A 17,500-nucleotide genomic window follows, 5' to 3' on the forward strand; every position below is an offset into this window, starting at 1 on the left:
CCTTTCGCGTGACATCATCCGACAGGAACATATTGCTCCCTTCATTCATGCAGTAATAATGTTATCAGAAATTGATATATCTAGAGATTGTTACAACTAATTCTATATAAATCTACTGTATTCGAATTTCAACTTCACACTTTGCTATATATACTTCTATCTAAAAGAAAAAGAAACAAATACAGAAATAAATCGTGAAGATGAAAGCACAACCGATTCCGTCGAACTAGGTGTTAAAGTTGACTCGCTTCAAAGCTTAACATGTTCAACTTATTTCTCAACAGTTCCAGCGCAAAGCAAGCGCTCAGTCAGTTCATGCCTCACACGAACTGATTTCAGCAGGTATGGTTCAAGAACGAGGACTATCGAGTCAATCGAACAGTGTGAGAGAAGTCTTAACCTATCTATCGATCGTAGGAATCACTCGTCAACCGCATCGATTCTTCGTGTCCGGCTACGATCCGAATTCTCTGATTATGGAATGGTACATGTTATTGTCCCGTTTCCCTCTGGTTTCACGGTTTTTTGACTCACTTGTGTAAACAAAGTGAGTCTATGTTTTAACCCGGTGTTCGGTTGTCTCTGTGTGTGTGTGTGTGTGTGTGTGTGTGTGTGTGTGTGTGTGTGTGTGTGTGTGTGTGTGTGTGTGTGTGTCTGTGTGTCTGTGTGTGTCTGTGTGTCTGTGTGTGTCTGTGTCTGTGTCTGTGTCTCAGTCTGTGTTTCTGTGTGTCCGTGGTAAACGTTAACATTGCCATTTTCTCTGCAAATACGTAGTCAGTTGACACCAAATTTAGCACAAAAATAGGAAAAATTCAGTTCTTTCCAGTCATCTTGTTTAAAACAATATTGCACCTCTGGGATGGGCACAATTTGTTTTTAAAAGGAGGCAAATTATATGCAAACTGAATTTACTGTTATATATATATATATATTTTTTTATTCTCTAAACTTAGCACTTTTGATCTGATATTCTGACACAACAAGAGCAGTCATTTTTATCATTTTTTGCTCAAACAGGAACTTGCTAAGCATGGAAGTTATATTTATTTTGCATGTCTTTGGTGTAGATAGTAAAAAATGGAAATTAATCTGTAATTAAATCTAGGGGGCTTAATATGCTATAAACTTATCTTTCTCATCTTAAACATTATATTTTTAAATTATACTCAATACTTAAAAAAAAAAACTTGTGTGTTTTACTCTCGGTGTACAGGGCTTTCACTATGTTCATTCACCCAAGTGGTCTTTTTTCGGAAAATACTAAAACCAATACTACGAGTGGACTTTATAGATCTATTGGCTGAGCCCTGAAGGTCATGGGTAAAAATCAATTGCGTACACATATTTATACATATTCAAAGCTCGTGCCCATATTCTTCGCGAACGCGAACAACGCCATTTTGTTTCAAGTTGTTGACCTGCCCGTTCAATCCTATATTCAATCGACAATACACGATCACATATGATGGAAAGTTGGAGAAGGAGACCGTTAAATATTTATTCAAAGAAAGATTTGTGAACGCCTCATCACTTACTGGATTACGTCCAAAACTGCCATAAAAATATCCACAGAATCAGTTGGAATTCACAGTTAAAAATAATAAACTATGAGAACTGATGAAACGTAAAATTTTCCAGTCTTGACTTTTCTCAAAATGAAGTCCTTTTCACTTCATACGACATTTAGAAGTACTTGTACTTGGCTCTACATGTTATTAGTTTAACAAAATACTCAATTTTCATATCAACTTTAAAACTATAAAACTAGAATAAACATAAAAGAGAAATTGAATCGACCGTGTCAACCGGGTGTAACTAAACTTGTACATCAGACTTAAAAAGAATTTTTAATTGCCCTTAAAGATTTTTTGAATGCCCAAGATACACCAGAATAATATGATTTAAACAGTGTTCTCACTGCGAATACCGCAATCGATTTATCGCCCTTTAAAAAAGCATGTTTAAATGTTATATTTTTGAACGTCAGTTAAGAAGCCACGATAGTGTAATGGGTAAGACAGTTTCTCACCCGAACACGCGGGGTTCGAACCTGCCGTTAGGACTGTTTTTTTCTTTTTTCTTTTTCTTTTAACCCGAGGCTTTATAATAACAAATACAGAACACATTTTAACTATTAGATTTTTTTAAAGTGTATCACATTAGATTTTTTTTAAGGGTGTCACAAGTGAGTCTTGAAGGCCTTGCCTCTCTTGGTCTTTCTTTCTTTTTTCCTTTTTTTTTTGTTTGTTTTTTTTTTTTTTTTTTTTGCTGTTGTTATTTGTTTGTGTTTGGTTGTTGTTTTTGTTTGGGGTTTGTTTTTGTTTTTCTGTTGTTGTTTTTTTTTTTTGGGGGGGGGGGTTGTTTGTTTGTTTGTTTGTTTGTTTTGTTTTGTTTTGTTTTGTTTTGTTTTGTTCGTTTTTTTGTTTGTTTTTGTTTTTTGTTGTTGTTTTTTGGTTGGGGGGGTGGGGGGGTTACAAGAATGCAAGCAATCGTCTGGGGCCTGATTCATCATCGTATGGAGCCAGAACCTTTATTTCTGCGAATGGACTGGACATACAAAGCCTTTTCTGAGAACACATTCAATATTTATTATTTTCTGTTGTTGGCAAAATATATAGATTACGAACTGTGATAATAACAATACAACGTTATTGAATCGGATGAAAGTTGAAACTTTAAACAAGGGAGAATATCATCCAAAAAAAAAAGATTTTCTTTTCTCCTATTCCCAGCCACCAGCAATGTTATTACTATCCCTTTAACACCTATCTCTTGGAAACGGAATGCGCCAGCGTGTGAAAACAGGCAAACGCAAACGCCACCAGTGCATACAAAAAGAACAGAACGATGGAGTGCACCCTCCAAACAATCATACACCAGAATAGACTCGACGTTGGCTCCCAACGAAGAAGCAAATATGCTTCGTGATTAATACAGAAACCCCCACAAAACACCAAAGCAATGCCCTGGGCGGTTTTAATATTGATTCGCCAAGCTGCAAGGTCTTCCGCTTCAACTAAATTCTGTAGATTTTGCTGGACTTCTCCAATCCGAGAGGATACAATGGACTCCCAAGCTGTTGGGTGATTTTTGTTTTTGTTTTTTCGTTGTTGTTGTTGTTTTTTTGTTGTTGTTGTTTTTGTTGTTGTTGTTGTTTGTTTTGTTTTTTTGTTGTTTTTTTATTGTTGTTGTTGATGTAGAGGTTTATTCCCACACCAACACACCAACCCCCTCCACGTTTTAAAAATACTTTTTGACATCTTTGGAATCCAGTCGTTTTCTACATGTAAAAAAAAAAGAAAGAAAAAAAGAATAGTGGACTATTTTTTTCACTTCTCTCCACTGTTGTGTCATCAGTGAATTATGCACGGCCTATCATCCACCAACAGCCGCGATCCCCTTTTGTCATGCTGTCCTTTTGTGTCACGAGCAGGCAGAAACAACAGATGGAAGGACAACAATGACCCTTCCGGAATGGACAGGACTGAGACTGAGCGACGCCCTGAAAGAGTGGAGGACCAGTGAGAGACTGAGGAGAGAGCTGGCTGCCAGGTCTTCTCCCGTGGTGCCACCACGATTGGAAACTATGGTATGTCAGAAAAAAAGAAGAATTATCAATGACGATGAAAAGCCTCACAGTTTGAGCAGTCTCTCATTAACTCACTCAGTACGGCCAGTCCTCTCTTCTTCTCTACACAGACCCCTCGGATGTCCAGTGGGTGTCTCAATGACCCAACCTTTAGCTTCTGTCATCAGAATTGTGATATTCTTTGCCAACATTCACCTCTTCAGTATAATAGCCTTCCGCTTGCAATATTTTGATGGTGGTGATTGGGGTGAAACGCTGTTAACGTCTTCTCTTTCGCCGTTCGTATGGAGAGAGTTAACATGAATAAATAACAGAATTTGTTGGGGTTTTCTTCTATGGCAGTAGAGGAGCTGGGGGCTGTTAGCAAGAGCTATCAGTCAGGAAGTGTGATGGAAAAGTACATGGTTGCTTGAGGGACGTTGGGACTTCAAACAAAGGAGGAGATCGTCAATTAAAGATGGTGTTTGCCAACACAATGTTGACACGATATTCTCCACCGCCTCTCCTTTGAAAACACACAACATTGTTTCGATTGGCATGGGGGGAAAAAAGCACTCGACCATACACGTAAAATATTGAAATTTCAGCGAACCACTCCAGAAAAGGTGTAGCCGTGGCCTTCCGAAGCAACTGAATTATATATAGCTTCTCCTGACAAAGAGGCTTCAGCGGCCACCCGTTTGCTGTTATAAAAGAGTTGATTTCTGCATTCCCATTTCCTACAACACACCCCTCTCTCTCTCTCTCTCTCTCTCTCTCTCTCTCTCTCTTGGCGCGCGCCACACTGTTGGTCAATGAATTCAATGCAGCCTTTCATCCACCCTGACTATGATCGTTATTGCCATGTTCCTCTTTTGTTTTACAGATTGATCAAGTATTGATTAGTAAGTCTTAACATTTCAGCAGTCGTTCATTCAAACACTAACAACCACACACACACACAGACACACACACACACACACACACACACGCACGCACGCACGCACGCACGCACGCACAATCCTTCATCCATTCATTTGATATCATATACGGAGAGAAACGACAGAGTGATGAAGTGTGTTGGGGTCAGGTCCCCAGTATCTTCTCTCTCTGACCACTGCTCACAGACACTGAAGGAGGAGGTCCTGTCAGATCACACTGTGGGTCATTTGTCAACACCTTGGGGGGTGCCGCTAGTTTTGGTGATGGTGTGAGGATTCCAAGGAAAGAAAAGAAGCTTTTGGGGGGATACATGAAATAAGATTTGATGTGTGTAGCAACATATACATGACTGATGTGATCTCAAAGGACATTTTTCTTTTCCCCTGTTGTGTTCATTACTTTTTCTTTCCTCGACTTTTTCCCCCTTTGTTTCATTTTGCTTTCCTTCCTTCTCTTTCTTTCTTCATTCTTTCTTCATTCTTTCTTTCCTTCTTTCAGTTCTTTTTTTCTATCTGTTGTTATTGCTCTGTTTTCGTGTGTATGCCGCTCGGTGTGTGTATTAGCATGCGCATGTAAAGAGGATGGAGTTGGAGGGTGGGAGTTACACAAATCTGATTCCTTGATTCCTTGTAGACGTGACTTCGTTTTGGCAGCTCTAAACACACTCACAAATGCTAAACCATGGTACAAACTAGCCCTAGGTTTGTTATATCAATCTGAAATGCCTGCCTTGGAACCATCAACCAAGGTCCAGTCGGGTGGGTGGCGTTGAAGTCCTGTTGCACGTGAATTAGACTTCGGTTACTCACTTCCTTGTCGGGCGCTTTACTCACCACGCCCACCACGTCACCACTCCTACTCCTCCTTTGCCTTCACGGAATCTCCACGTCAGAGACATTAAAGTTGGAAGACGCCATAGTAAATACATGCACCTGTGGTGTGAGTGCTAGTCTTTTCGGATGTTCTTTGCGTCCGCTTTGTTCGGGTGCTTTAAGCACAAGCCACACCACCATTCTTTCTCCTCCTCAGCTACACACACTTGCCTTTTTTTTTCATGCTGAACGTATTAACCGGAGGAGTGTGTTAAATGAGCGTTGTGACTACGTGAAGGCAGAATCAGGGCTTTAGTACAAAAGGAAATGACAGTGATGAAGTGTGTTGGGGTCAGGTCCCCAGGATCTTCTCTCTCTGACCACTGCTCACAGACACTGAAGGAGAAGGTCCTGTCAGATCACACTGTGGGTCATTTGTCAACACCTTGGGGGGTGCCGCTGGTTTTGGTGATGGCGTGAGGATTCCAAGGAAAGAAAAGAAGCTTTTGGGGGATACATGAAATAAGATTTGATGTGTGTAGCAACATATACATGACTGATGTGATCTCAAAGGACATTTTTCTTTTGCTCTGTTGTGTACATTACTTTTTCTTTCCTCGACTTTTCCCCCCTTTGTTTCATTTTGCTTTCCTTCCTTCTCTTTCTTTCTTCATTCTTTCTTTCCTTCTTTCAGTTCTTTTTTTCTATCTGTTGTTATTGCTCTATTTTCGTGTGTATGCCGCTCGGTATGTGTATTAGCATGCGCATGTAAAGAGGATGGAGTTGGAGGGTGGGAGTTACACAAATCTGATTCCTTGATTCCTTGTAGACGTGACTTCGTTTTGGCAACTCTAAACACACTCACAAATGCTAAACCATGGTACAAACTAGCCCTAGGTTTGTTATATCAATCTGAAATGCCTGCCTTGGAACCAAGGTCCAGTCGGGTGGGTGGCGTTGAAGTCCTGTTGCACGTGAATTAGACTTCGGTTACTCACTTCCTTGTCGGGCGCTTTACTCACCACGCCCACCACGTCACCACTCCTACTCCTCCTTTGCCTTCACGGAATCTCCACGTCAGAGGCATTAAAGTTGGAAGACGCCATAGTAAATACATGCACCTGTGGTGTGAGTGCTAGTCTTTTCGGACGTTCTTTGCGTCCGCTCTGTTCGGGTGCTTTAAGCACAAGCCACACCACCATTCTTTCTCCTCCTCAGCTACACACACTAGCTTTTTTTTTCATGCTGAACGTATTAACCGGAGGAGTGTGTTAAATGAACGTTGTGACTACGTGAAGGCAGAATCAGGGCTTTAGTACAGAGAAAAATGACAGTGATGAAGTGTGTTGGGGTCAGGTCCCCAGGATCTTCTCTCTCTGACCACTGCTCACAGACACTGAAGGAGGAGGTCCTGTCAGATCACACTGTGGGTCATTTGTCAACACCTTGGGGGGTGCCGCTGGTTTTGGTGATGGTGTGAGGATTCCAAGGAAAGAAAAGAAGCTTTTGGGGGGATACATGAAATAAGATTTGATGTGTGTAGCAACATATACATGACTGATGTGATCTCAAAGGACATTTTTCTTTTCCTCTGTTGTGTTCATTACTTTTTCTTTCCTCGACTTTTCCCCCCTTTGTTTCATTTTGCTTTCCTTCCTTCTCTTTATTTCTTCATTCTTTCTTTCTTTCTTTCAGTTCTTTTTTCTATCTGTTGTTATTGCTCTATTTTCGTGTGTATGCCGCTCGGTGTGTGTATTAGCATGTGCATGTAAAGAGGATGGAGTTGGAGTGTGGGAGTTACACAAATCTGATCCTTTGATTCCTTGTAGACGTGACTTCGTTTTGGCAGCTCTAAACACACTCACAAATGCTAAACCATGGTACAAACTAGCCCTAGGTTTGTTATATCAATCTGAAATGCCTGCCTTGGAACCATCAACCAAGGTCCAGTCGGGTGGTTGGCGTTGAAGTCCTGTTGCACGTGAATTAGACTTCGGTTACTCACTTCCTTGTCGGGCGCTTTACTCACCACGCCCACCACGTCACCACTCCTACTCCTCCTTTGCCTTCACGGAATCTCCACGTCAGAGACATTAAAGTTGGAAGACGCCATAGTAAATACATGCACCTGTGGTGTGAGTGCTAGTCTTTTCGGATGTTCTTTGCGTCCGCTTTGTTCGGGTGCTTTAAGCACAAGCCACACCACCATTCTTTCTCCTCCTCAGCTACACACACTTGCCTTTTTTTTCATGCTGAACGTATTAACCGGAGGAGTGTGTTAAATGAACGTTGTGAATACGTGAAGGCAGAATCAGGGCTTTAGTACAGAGAAAAATGACAGTAATGAAGTGTGTTGGGGTCAGGTCCCCAGGATCTTCTCTCTCTGACCACTGCTCACAGACACTGAAGGAGGAGGTCCTGTCAGATCACACTGTGGGCCATTTGTCAACACCTTGGGGGGTGCCGCTGGTTTTGGTGATGGTGTGAGGATTCTGAAAATGGCAAAAGAAAAAGGAAACGCAACGTTTTGAGCGTTTCACAAAAGGATGTTGATTTGTTGTTGTCGCAGTTATGCTACTAGGTCCTTTCTTTTATTTGTATTTGCTTTATTTCGTGGGACTTTTCTTTTATCACATCTTCCTTCTGTTCTTACTTTTTTCTTCTTTTTTTTCTTCTTTTTTTTGTTTGTTCTAGGTTTGGTTTTGCTTTTATCATCTTAATTTTCTTTGTTCCTGTGCTTCTTCTTGTCCTTTATCTTGTTTCTATTATTGTTATCATTCTGCTTCTGCTTCTGTAACGAAGGTTTCAGCATAAGAGGGCAATTTCTTCTGATTTTTTTTTCATCTTTTTTCTGTGTTTTCGGGGGGGGCGGGGGGGGGTTGTTTTTGCGTTTGTTTGTTTTTGTGATTTTTTTCTCTTTCTTGGTCCGATTATCTTAGTTAGCGTGCAAGCAGTAAAGAAGGTGGATACCTCCAGCAGGCGAGGTTTCTGTGAAGGACCAGCAGACATCCTGACAGCCAAAACTCAGGACTCTAATATTTCATTAGGCGCAAGAGATGGCCCAGTGGAAAAGTCCCGAGTTACAGAGGCATCGTTTGTTTTTTTTAGGTTTTTTGCTGCTGTTGTTGTTGTTGTTTCCTTACTTCCCACCTCCACTAGACCTTGCATATCACCATGGGTGCTAGTCTTTTCGAACGTTCCTTAAGAACGTTCTGGTCGGGTGCTGTATGCACAACGCCACACTACGATTCGTCCCTTTTCCTACCCCAGTATACATTTCCTCCTTATTCCTGCCGTGCAGATTAAATGAGGGAAAGGCCAAAATCACTGTTGTGACTACGTGAAGGCAGAAGCAGGGCTACAGCACAGAGAAAAATGACAGAGTAGTGTAGTGTGTTGGGGTCAGGTCCCCAGGACTTTCTCTCTCTGACCACTGCTCACAGACACTGAAGGAAGAGGTTCTGTCAGATCACAATGTGGGTCATTTGTCAACACCTTGGTAGTGTGTTTGTTTGTTTTTTTGTTTTGTTCAGATTCTTGAGGTGGAAAAAAAAATGACGCTGCTTCTGTAATGAAGGGAGAGTTTTTGTTACATAGATGTTCAGGCCTTTCGGGATATCTCGAGGGAGGTGCTTATGTGGCTTTATTTTCTTGTCAGCTTTTGTGTGTTTGTTTGTTTCTTGTTTTTTTTCTTTTTTATTGCTCCGTTTCTGTTTTGTTTTGTTTCTCGTGTGTGTGTTTTTCGAGGAGTGGGGGGGGGGGGTCATTTTTCGTTCTTTTTTTCTTGTTCATATTTGTCTTCGTATTATTTCTTTTCTTTCTTTTTTTTTTTTTTTTTTGATGGTTTATGACTCATTTTTCACTTCTTCTTTTCCTCCTCCAGCTCCTCCTCATCTGGGTTTTTTTGTTTGTTTGTTTGTTTGCTACTCTGTTTCCTCTTTTTCTTCTCCCTCTTATCGATTTTTCTTCTTCTTTGACGTCCTCTGCTTCCTGTCATCACTTCTCTTCCATTTCTTGTTCTTGTTCTTGTTCTTGTTCTTCTTGTTCTTCTTCTTCTTCTTCTCCTTCTTCTTCTTCCTCCTCCTCCTCCTCCTCCTCTTCCTCCTCCTCCTCCTGCTCCTCCTCCTCTTCCTCCTCTTCTTCTTCTTCTTGCTCTTCTTTTTCTTCTTCTTCCTTCTTCTTCTTGCGCTTTCGTTTCTGTTTCTTCTTCTTCTTCTTGTTCTTGTTCTTCTTCCTGTTTTCTTCTTCTTCTTCTTCTTCTTCTTCTTCTTCTTCTTCTTCTTCTTCTTCTTCTTCTTCATCCTTCTTCTTTTTCTTCCTCTTCCTCCTTCTCTTCGTCTTCTTCTTCTTGCTCTTCTTTTTCTTCTTCTTCCTTCTTCTTCTTTTTCTTCTTGCGTTTTCACTTCTTCTTCTTCTTCTTCTCCTTTTCTTCTTCTTCTTCTTCTTCTTCTCCTTCTTCTTCTTCTTCTTCTTCTTCTTCTTGCTATTCTTCTTCTTCTTCTTCCCTCTCTCCTCTCCCTTTCTTCCTTCGTTCTCCTTCTCTTCAGTTTCTCATTATCTACCTCTTTCCCATCTCCTCTAGCACCTTTTTCTTCTTCCTCCTGCAGTCAGCACGCAGTCCTGCCCCTCTTTTTTCACAAGAAGAGATACGAGGGTCATTCAATAAATAAGGTGAATTTTTCGGTATAAGGACTTCTAATACAGATAGAAGCTTACTTTTTTTCTTTTCTTTTTTTTTCAACGTAGTCTCCCAGCACTGTCACACACTTTTCCCATCTGTGCACAAGCTTCCGTATTCCCTCAGCGTAAAAATCTTTGGACTGATGTCTCAGCCAGTCGCTCCAGGCCTTCCAGGCCTGTCTTCATCCTCAACACTGCTCCGTCCTTCTTTAAACAATTAAACCCACTTGTAGACATTTTTTTTCGGCTGAAACATGTGGCACCATACACAGTTGACATTCTCCTATGAATTTCAACTGGTTTGCACCCTTCAGCAACCAAAAACTTGATAACTGACTGCTGTTCAATCCTGGAGCATGCTTCTTGGTCGGCCATTTTGTTAATCGCCAAAACTCTCAAAGTTTTTTTTAATCTGCAAAACAAATTAATTCCATGTGAATAAGAAGTAAAACAAAAAAAAAAGAAAAAAAAGTAAGCTTCTATCTGTATTAGAAGTCCTTATACCGAAAAATTCACCTTATTTATTGAATGACCCTCGTATTTTTCTTCTCTGTTTCTCTGTCCCCTTTGTCATCCTTCTATTGTGTTTTGCCCAGTCCTTCAGCCTTGTTTACTTCTTTTTTTCTTCTTCTTTTTTTCGTGTCTCCGCGATGGTTAATTTGTTTCTGCATATGGATTCCACTGTATATTCTCTCATTCTCTCGCTCTCTTTCTCTCTGTCTCTCTGTCTCTGTCTCTGTCTCTGTCTCTCTCTCTCCCTTTGTCTTCTTTGTTTTTAATTTTACATTGTACACTTTTTTTTCAAATTAAGGTGTGTGTAGTTCGGTGGCTGTGGTGGGATCATTTCCCGGGTTGTTTTTTTGTTTTTTGTTTTTTTGTTTGTTTGTTTATTTTTTGTTGTTGTTTTTTCGGACAGCTTTTTATATGTTTTATTTTATCAGAGTTGATAAGATCTCTCTCTCTCTCTCTCTCTCTCTCTCTCTCTCTCTCTCTCTCTCTCTCTCTCTCTCGCTTAAAAAAAAAAAAATCATCTCAGTACTTTATGATATTATCGTTTAGTAGTGCACAGTTGGATTCCCGTCCGAAGAATATATAACACAAGGTGAATCGGAATACACAGAATACAGAGAATACGCAGAATGCAATCTCTTGTACTGGGTATCTTGAAACATACACAATTTATAAGAAACATCTGTATTTATGTGTTGAAGCAAAGAATTGTATTTTGAAATACGTTCGTACATAACATGTAACAATACAAATAAAGAAGTTAAATGAATGGATAAATACACATTCTAAAAAGTTAAAATGAATGGATAAATGCAAACAGATAAACTAGCAAACAAATATGTTTTTGGAATAATGGAATACATAAATCATCTTTCTGTTCTGTTCACTTAATATGTGTGTGTGTGTGTGTGTGTGTGTGTGTGTGTGTGTGTGTGTGTGTGTGTGTGTGTGTGTGTGTGTGTGTGTGTGTGTGTGTATTCTGCGTTCAGGCTCTGCAGCTCCCATGGGCAGCTCTCTACGACGTGGTCTGTGTTCTGTGCGCATGATACATGGCCGTTTTGCACTCGCCGTAAACACCATGCTACAGTGGTGTGGTTGTAGTGGTGGTGGGGGTGGTGGTGGTGGTAGTGATATGTGTGTGTGTGTGTGTGTGTGTGTGTGTGTGTGTGTGTGTGTGTGTGTGTGTGTGTGTGTGTGCGTGCGTGTGTGTGTTTGGGTGTGTGGGCGTGTGTGTGTGTGCGTGCGTGTGTGTGTTTGGGTGTGTGTGTATGGGTGTGTGTGTGTTCGTGTGTGTGTGTGTGTGTGTGTGTGTATGTGTGTGTGTGTTTGGATGTGCGTGCATGTGTGTGTGTGTATGTGTGTGTGTGTGTTCGTGCATCTGTGTGCATGTGTGTATTTTATGCTCTTCTTTTTTGTTTGCAGTTGTTGCTTTGGAGAAGTGGGGGGTGACATGAGGCAGATCATGCTGTGTATTTATTGTTTTCATAATTCATTCAACGCAGACGTGGCTCATGGAATCTTTAACACACATACAGACACACTGCCGGCCTTGTGATGTTATGCTGTGTTGCCGGTCTTGTGATGTCATGTTGTGTTGCCGGTCTTGTGATGTCATTTGCTGCCTGTGGTGTCATGCTGTTTGCCGGTCTGGTGGTGTCATGTTGTGTTGCCGGTCTTGTGATGTCATGCTGTGTTGCCGGTCTGGTGGTGTCATGCTGTGTTGCCGGTCTGGTCGTGTCATGCTGTGTTGCCGGCCTTGTCGTGTCATGTTGTGTTGCCGGTCTGGTCGTGTCATGCTGTGTTGCCGGCTTTGTCGTGTTATGTTGTGTTGCCGGTCTGGTGGTGTCATGTTGTGTTGCCGGTCTTGTGATGTCATGTTGCGTTGCCGGTCTGGTGGTGTCATGCTGTGTTTGCCGGTCTTGTGATGTCATGCTGTGTTGCCGGTCTTGTGATGTCATGTTGTGTTGCTGGTCGTGTGGTGTCATGCTGTGTTTGCTGGTCTTGTGATGTCATGTTGTGTTGCTGGTCTTGTGGTGTCATGCTGTGTTGCCGGTCTTGTGATGTCATGTTGTGTTGCTGGTCTTGTGGTGTCATGCTGTGTTGCCGGTCTGGTGGTGTCATGCTGTGTTGCCGGTCTGGTGGTGTCATGCTGTGTTGCCGGTCTTGCGGTGTCATGCTGTGTTGCCGGTCTGGTGGTGTCATGCTGTGTTGCCGGTCTTGCAGTGTCATGCTGTGTTGCCGGTCTGTGGTGTCATGCTGTGTTGCCGGTCTAGTGGTATCATGCTGTGTTTGCCGGTCTGGTGACGTCATGCTGTGTTGCCGGCCTTGCAGTGTCATGCTGTGTTGCCGGTCTGGTGGTGTCATGTTGTGTTGCCGGTCTGGTGGTGTCATGCTGTGTTGCCAGTCTGGTGGTGTCATGTTGTGTTGCCAGTCTGGTGGTGTCATGCTGTGTTGTTCACGCCCACAAGTCCTTTTACTTCCTCTTCACTGTTCCCAAGTGCTGATCCATGTCAGTCCAAGTACACGCAGGAGGGACGCAGGGAGGTCGAACTTGCAGGGAAACACCAGTTTGATCTTGTGGGTTCGCATCTCCTGCTTACAGCTAGGCACTGCGTTACCCCACTATAGTTCTGTTAGTTCAAATGGGAATGGTTCATTGGCTGTAGAATACATGAAGTCGAAGGCAACAAAATGAACACAGAAGAGACTTTATTTGAGAATGCATTCTGAAACTGGTGTTTGGGTGCAACAGCGTGCGCTTATGGGTGTGTGTAAATCTGGCCTTCACATCTGAGTGATGCTCCATCTTGAAAAGAACGGGTTTTCCATCAGCAAATTCCTAGCAAGCCACTCCGATGTGGCCGGTTAGTCCATTGGGTTTGTGGGAGTCTGACTCCATGTACCTGGCAACAAAGTGTTGGCTTCTGCCCAATTTCCCAATTTCTTCCGAGAAAATCTGCTCTGACAGGCGCACCAATATATGTTTGCACTCAAGGCCTGACTAGTGCGCGTTGTTTCAGTTTCAGTTTCAGTAGCTCAAGGAGGCGTCACTGCGTTCGGACAAATCCATATACGCTACACCACATCTGCCAAGCAGATGCCTTACCAGCAGCGTAACCCAACGCGCTTAGTCAGGCCTTGAGAAAACAATAAATAAATAAATAAAAACCAAATAAAATAAATAATAGATAAATACATTAAAAAAAAGTAATAATAATAATATGTGTAAGGCGCAAAAACTTGATGAAGTCAACTATAAGCGTACAAAAAATAAATAAATAAAATAAATAAATAATGATAATAATAATAATAATGATGATGATGATGATGATTTTAAAAAATAAATTAATTAATTAATTAAATAAATTAAAAAAAATATCGTGCAGTTTACACAGGTTTGTCCGATCGCAGTGACGCCTACTTGAGAAACAGAAACTGGACAAACCCTTCATTTCCAACATCCCAGCAGGATGAAACCACGTTGCGGCCCGGCGCTGTTATTCGCAGCATTTTGTAATACCCACTTCCTTTATCTAAATATAGATAGATAGATAGATAGATATGGACACTTATAAAGCGCTTATCCTCGGTCGCCGGTCGATGCAACTTTTTATCCCGTGATAGCTCAGTTGGTAGAGCGGAGGACTGTAGAGGAAATGTCTGACATCCTTAGGTCACTGGTTCGAATCCGGTTCGCGGGAACTTTTTTTTCTCAAGGCCTGACTAAGCGCGTTGGGTTACGCTGCTGGTCAGGCATCTGCTTGGCAGATGTGGTATAGCGTATATGGATTTGTCCGAACGCAGTGACGCCTCCTTGAGCTACTGAAACTGAAACTTATCTTCGGTCGGGGACCAAGCTCAAAGCGCTTTACAAACACGGGGTCATTTGCACGACAGGCTGCCTTCCTGGGTAGAGCCGACTGACGGCTGCCACTGGGCGCTCATCATTCGTTTCCTGTGCCATTCAATCAGATTTCAGGCACACACACATACGCACATGTGACAGACAAACACGTAACATTTTACGTGTATGACCGTTTTCTTTATTTACCCCGCCATGTAGGCAACCATACTTCGTTTTGGGGGTGTGCCTGCTGGGTATGTTCTTGTTTCCATAACCCGCCTAACGCTGACATGGATAACAGAATCATTAACGTGCATATCTGCGTGCGTTTACACAGGAAGTGGGTTCAGGCACTAGCAGGTCTGCACATATGTTGACCACACTGAAGCTACAATCAGCAGAAAGGCATGAATTCCCTCGTGGTTTCAACAGCCCCATTCCTTCAATGAAATCGTGTGGTAATCAGGCGGCAACATAACTGGCAGAACGGGACAATCTCAGTGAGCAATGCCGGCCATCTGTCTCGCTTTTGCAAAGACTGGACCAGAAATACAAAAATTCTTTTTCAAGCAGTGGGAGTGCTTTCTGCTCGACTTGCAAGCGAAGAAAAAGAGACCCTGGAAACGGTGTGAGGAGGATGACTTTAGCAACCCATGAACAAGGCAAGAAGGGGTACAGCTGTTTAAGAAGAAGCAATTACGAAAGTCAGTATTGTTTTCTCACGATGTTCTTGAAGCCCGAGAAGTATAGGGAGCTAAGGAAAGTAATAAATAAGAAAAGAAGAAACGATATACAAAGAACAATGAAAGAACAAAAGACAGAGGAATGACCTAGAATGAGGACGATAAATCACCCCACCTCTAAGATCAACAAAGGGAAATTGCAAACCAAAAGGAACTAAAAGGCAGAACATAAATCTCAACCCAGTGCGCAGATTCAGCGGAGCTGTTTAATCATCCCACTCCAGATCAATGGATAGGGTGCTGTTACACTGTCACTGTTTCCCAAAAGACACCTCATAACTATTCGTAAACATTCACGAAATGCCGGCAAACAGTTCAACAGATAGAGAAAATAAACATGACACATACCCTTCGCTTCCTAGGTATTTATTGGGTTACCGAGACCTCTGGCTCTTCGTTGGGATGCTGGCCACGTTTCAACAGGTTCGTAAATGCTGCTTCATTTACATGGCCATTTTTACCTATTATCTCTGTGCATTTACCGAGTCGAGCGACGCCCAGAATAAGCAGGTGGTTAGCGGATGATTAAACCTCTTTCAAACTCTGCGGGAACAGAACACGATTATGGTGCTGCAGGCTTCTTTCGCCTTTTGACGCACGGCATATGTTAACGTCAGGTGGCATCATAACGTCGATGATTTTCCCTGCAGTCAAGGGTTTATCTGGTGCGAGTCTGTAACATTCTCGCTGATGAATGGCCAACAACAATAACAACAACAACAAAGAAAAAACTAACGAACTAACAAAAAAACCATGGTGGGGATTTGGAATATGACGACACACCAGTGTACCCTCGCCATTGTGAGAACAGACATCAGGTATTTCTCAATCAGTCATCTATCGTCAGTTTATGAAATTCTAATGGAATTCTAGTTGTGAAGAAGACATCCGTCATGTGACTACGACATACTTGTATCAGAACAGTACATTATAATTATATATTATATACGATTTTTTTAATGCTGTCTTGTTGGCGAATTGTGACATGTCGCAAATAAAACACTGTTTAATTAAATGTAACATCAACTGAGGAAGGATTGAAGAGCTAACCCCGCTGCATGTGTGTGTGTGTGTGTGTGTGTGTGTGTGTGTGTGTGTGTGTGTGTGTGTGTGTGTGTGTTCGTGGGTATGTTCGTGTTCAGTTTGTTCAGTTTTTATCTAATAAATATATGTTTTTGTTCAGCTCTGCTCTGGTCTGATAATAAATATATGTCTGGTCTAGTCTGATCTGATCTGATAAGTTCGGTATTGAGGATGCCTTCTGTTCAGTTCAGTTCAGTTACTTTATGGTCTCGTCTTTCGTTATCTTCTCTTCTCTCCTCATCTCTTCTCTTCTGACGATTGATACTATACTAAATGCCACCACCAAAAACAAAAACAACAACAGATTTTGGTTAGCGGCATGCGGTCACACGCTTAAAGCCATTTCAAGCAGGACGAGATATGTCATGTTTGCCATCTGGCGTACTAGACTTCTGCTCAGAGTACAGCTGTTGGTCTCTGATACTGCTCATAGCCCTCAGCGGAATTCCTTATAGTTTCTCAAGACACCACACGCATGGCATGGCAACGGTAAGAAGAAGAATATAAATGATGATGATGATGATGATTGTGATCATGATAATCATGATGGTGATGATAATTCAGCAATATATAAATGACTGTTTTATCAAACTCGAATCTCGTGATGATATCAGTGGGATGGCATCACAAAATGTTTATTATATGGCAAGATTTACAATAACTAAAAAATGTAATGGGGTAAGATGCATCCAAAAAAAGCAGCAACAAAACGTTGTCGTGAGAGAAAGTAAACAGAAACCTGTGGTTCGGCTGAAGCGTGAGCAATTAAAAATCACGACTGAACGGGTGATAAAACTGAATTAAAGTCAGGAAGTCGAGGAAAAAAGAGTCTGGAATCGGCTGTAAGGACGTCTGTCCAATAGAGAAGTTGCAGGAAGAGGAGGGGGAGGAGGAGGAGGAGGAAAAGGAGAGGTGGATAAGGAGGTCGTGGAACCGATAATGACCGTGAAATTGAAGCTCGTGGTGAGGAAGAAACGGAAGATAAACAAGATCAGTGGGTGTGGTTAATTTGTCATCGAAAACTGAGGCAAGGGATATAGGGTCTTTGAAGTGAAGGCTGCGCCGGGAAATCATTTTCTTTCATTAGACGAGAGAATATTGAATCTAAAAAGTCTGGCGCGGGGGAAGAGGGGAGTAAACATGAATGGTGTGGGTTTATGGTCATTGAAGAAAGAGATAGCGAGGGAGGGAGATAACAACGAGAGACACATACAGACAGACAGACAAAGAGAGGGATAACAAGAAGGAAATCTGACGCTTTCAGAGTATCGTACACCTTGAATCCTTGATGAAAACTTCTTTCTTCGTGTGTTGCTGC

General features: G+C 42.0%; 1 protein-coding gene and 1 non-coding gene across 2 annotated transcripts in view; one reads left to right on the forward strand and one right to left on the reverse strand.

Annotated features, from left to right (window-relative positions):
- LOC143293448 (QRFP-like peptide receptor) overlaps positions 1-17,500 on the reverse strand; it is a 135,555-nt gene that overhangs the window by 89,925 nt on the left and 28,130 nt on the right. The gene's annotated exons all lie outside the window — the stretch shown is intronic.
- On the forward strand, positions 14,127-14,213 carry Trnay-gua (transfer RNA tyrosine (anticodon GUA)). The gene is given in 2 exon segments: positions 14,127-14,163; positions 14,178-14,213. It is a non-coding gene; the product is annotated as a tRNA-Tyr (tRNA).

The sequence above is a fragment of the Babylonia areolata genome, chromosome 19, assembly GCF_041734735.1.
Source record: "Babylonia areolata isolate BAREFJ2019XMU chromosome 19, ASM4173473v1, whole genome shotgun sequence".
In the NCBI taxonomy this organism is placed as follows: Eukaryota; Metazoa; Mollusca; class Gastropoda; order Neogastropoda; family Buccinidae; genus Babylonia; species Babylonia areolata.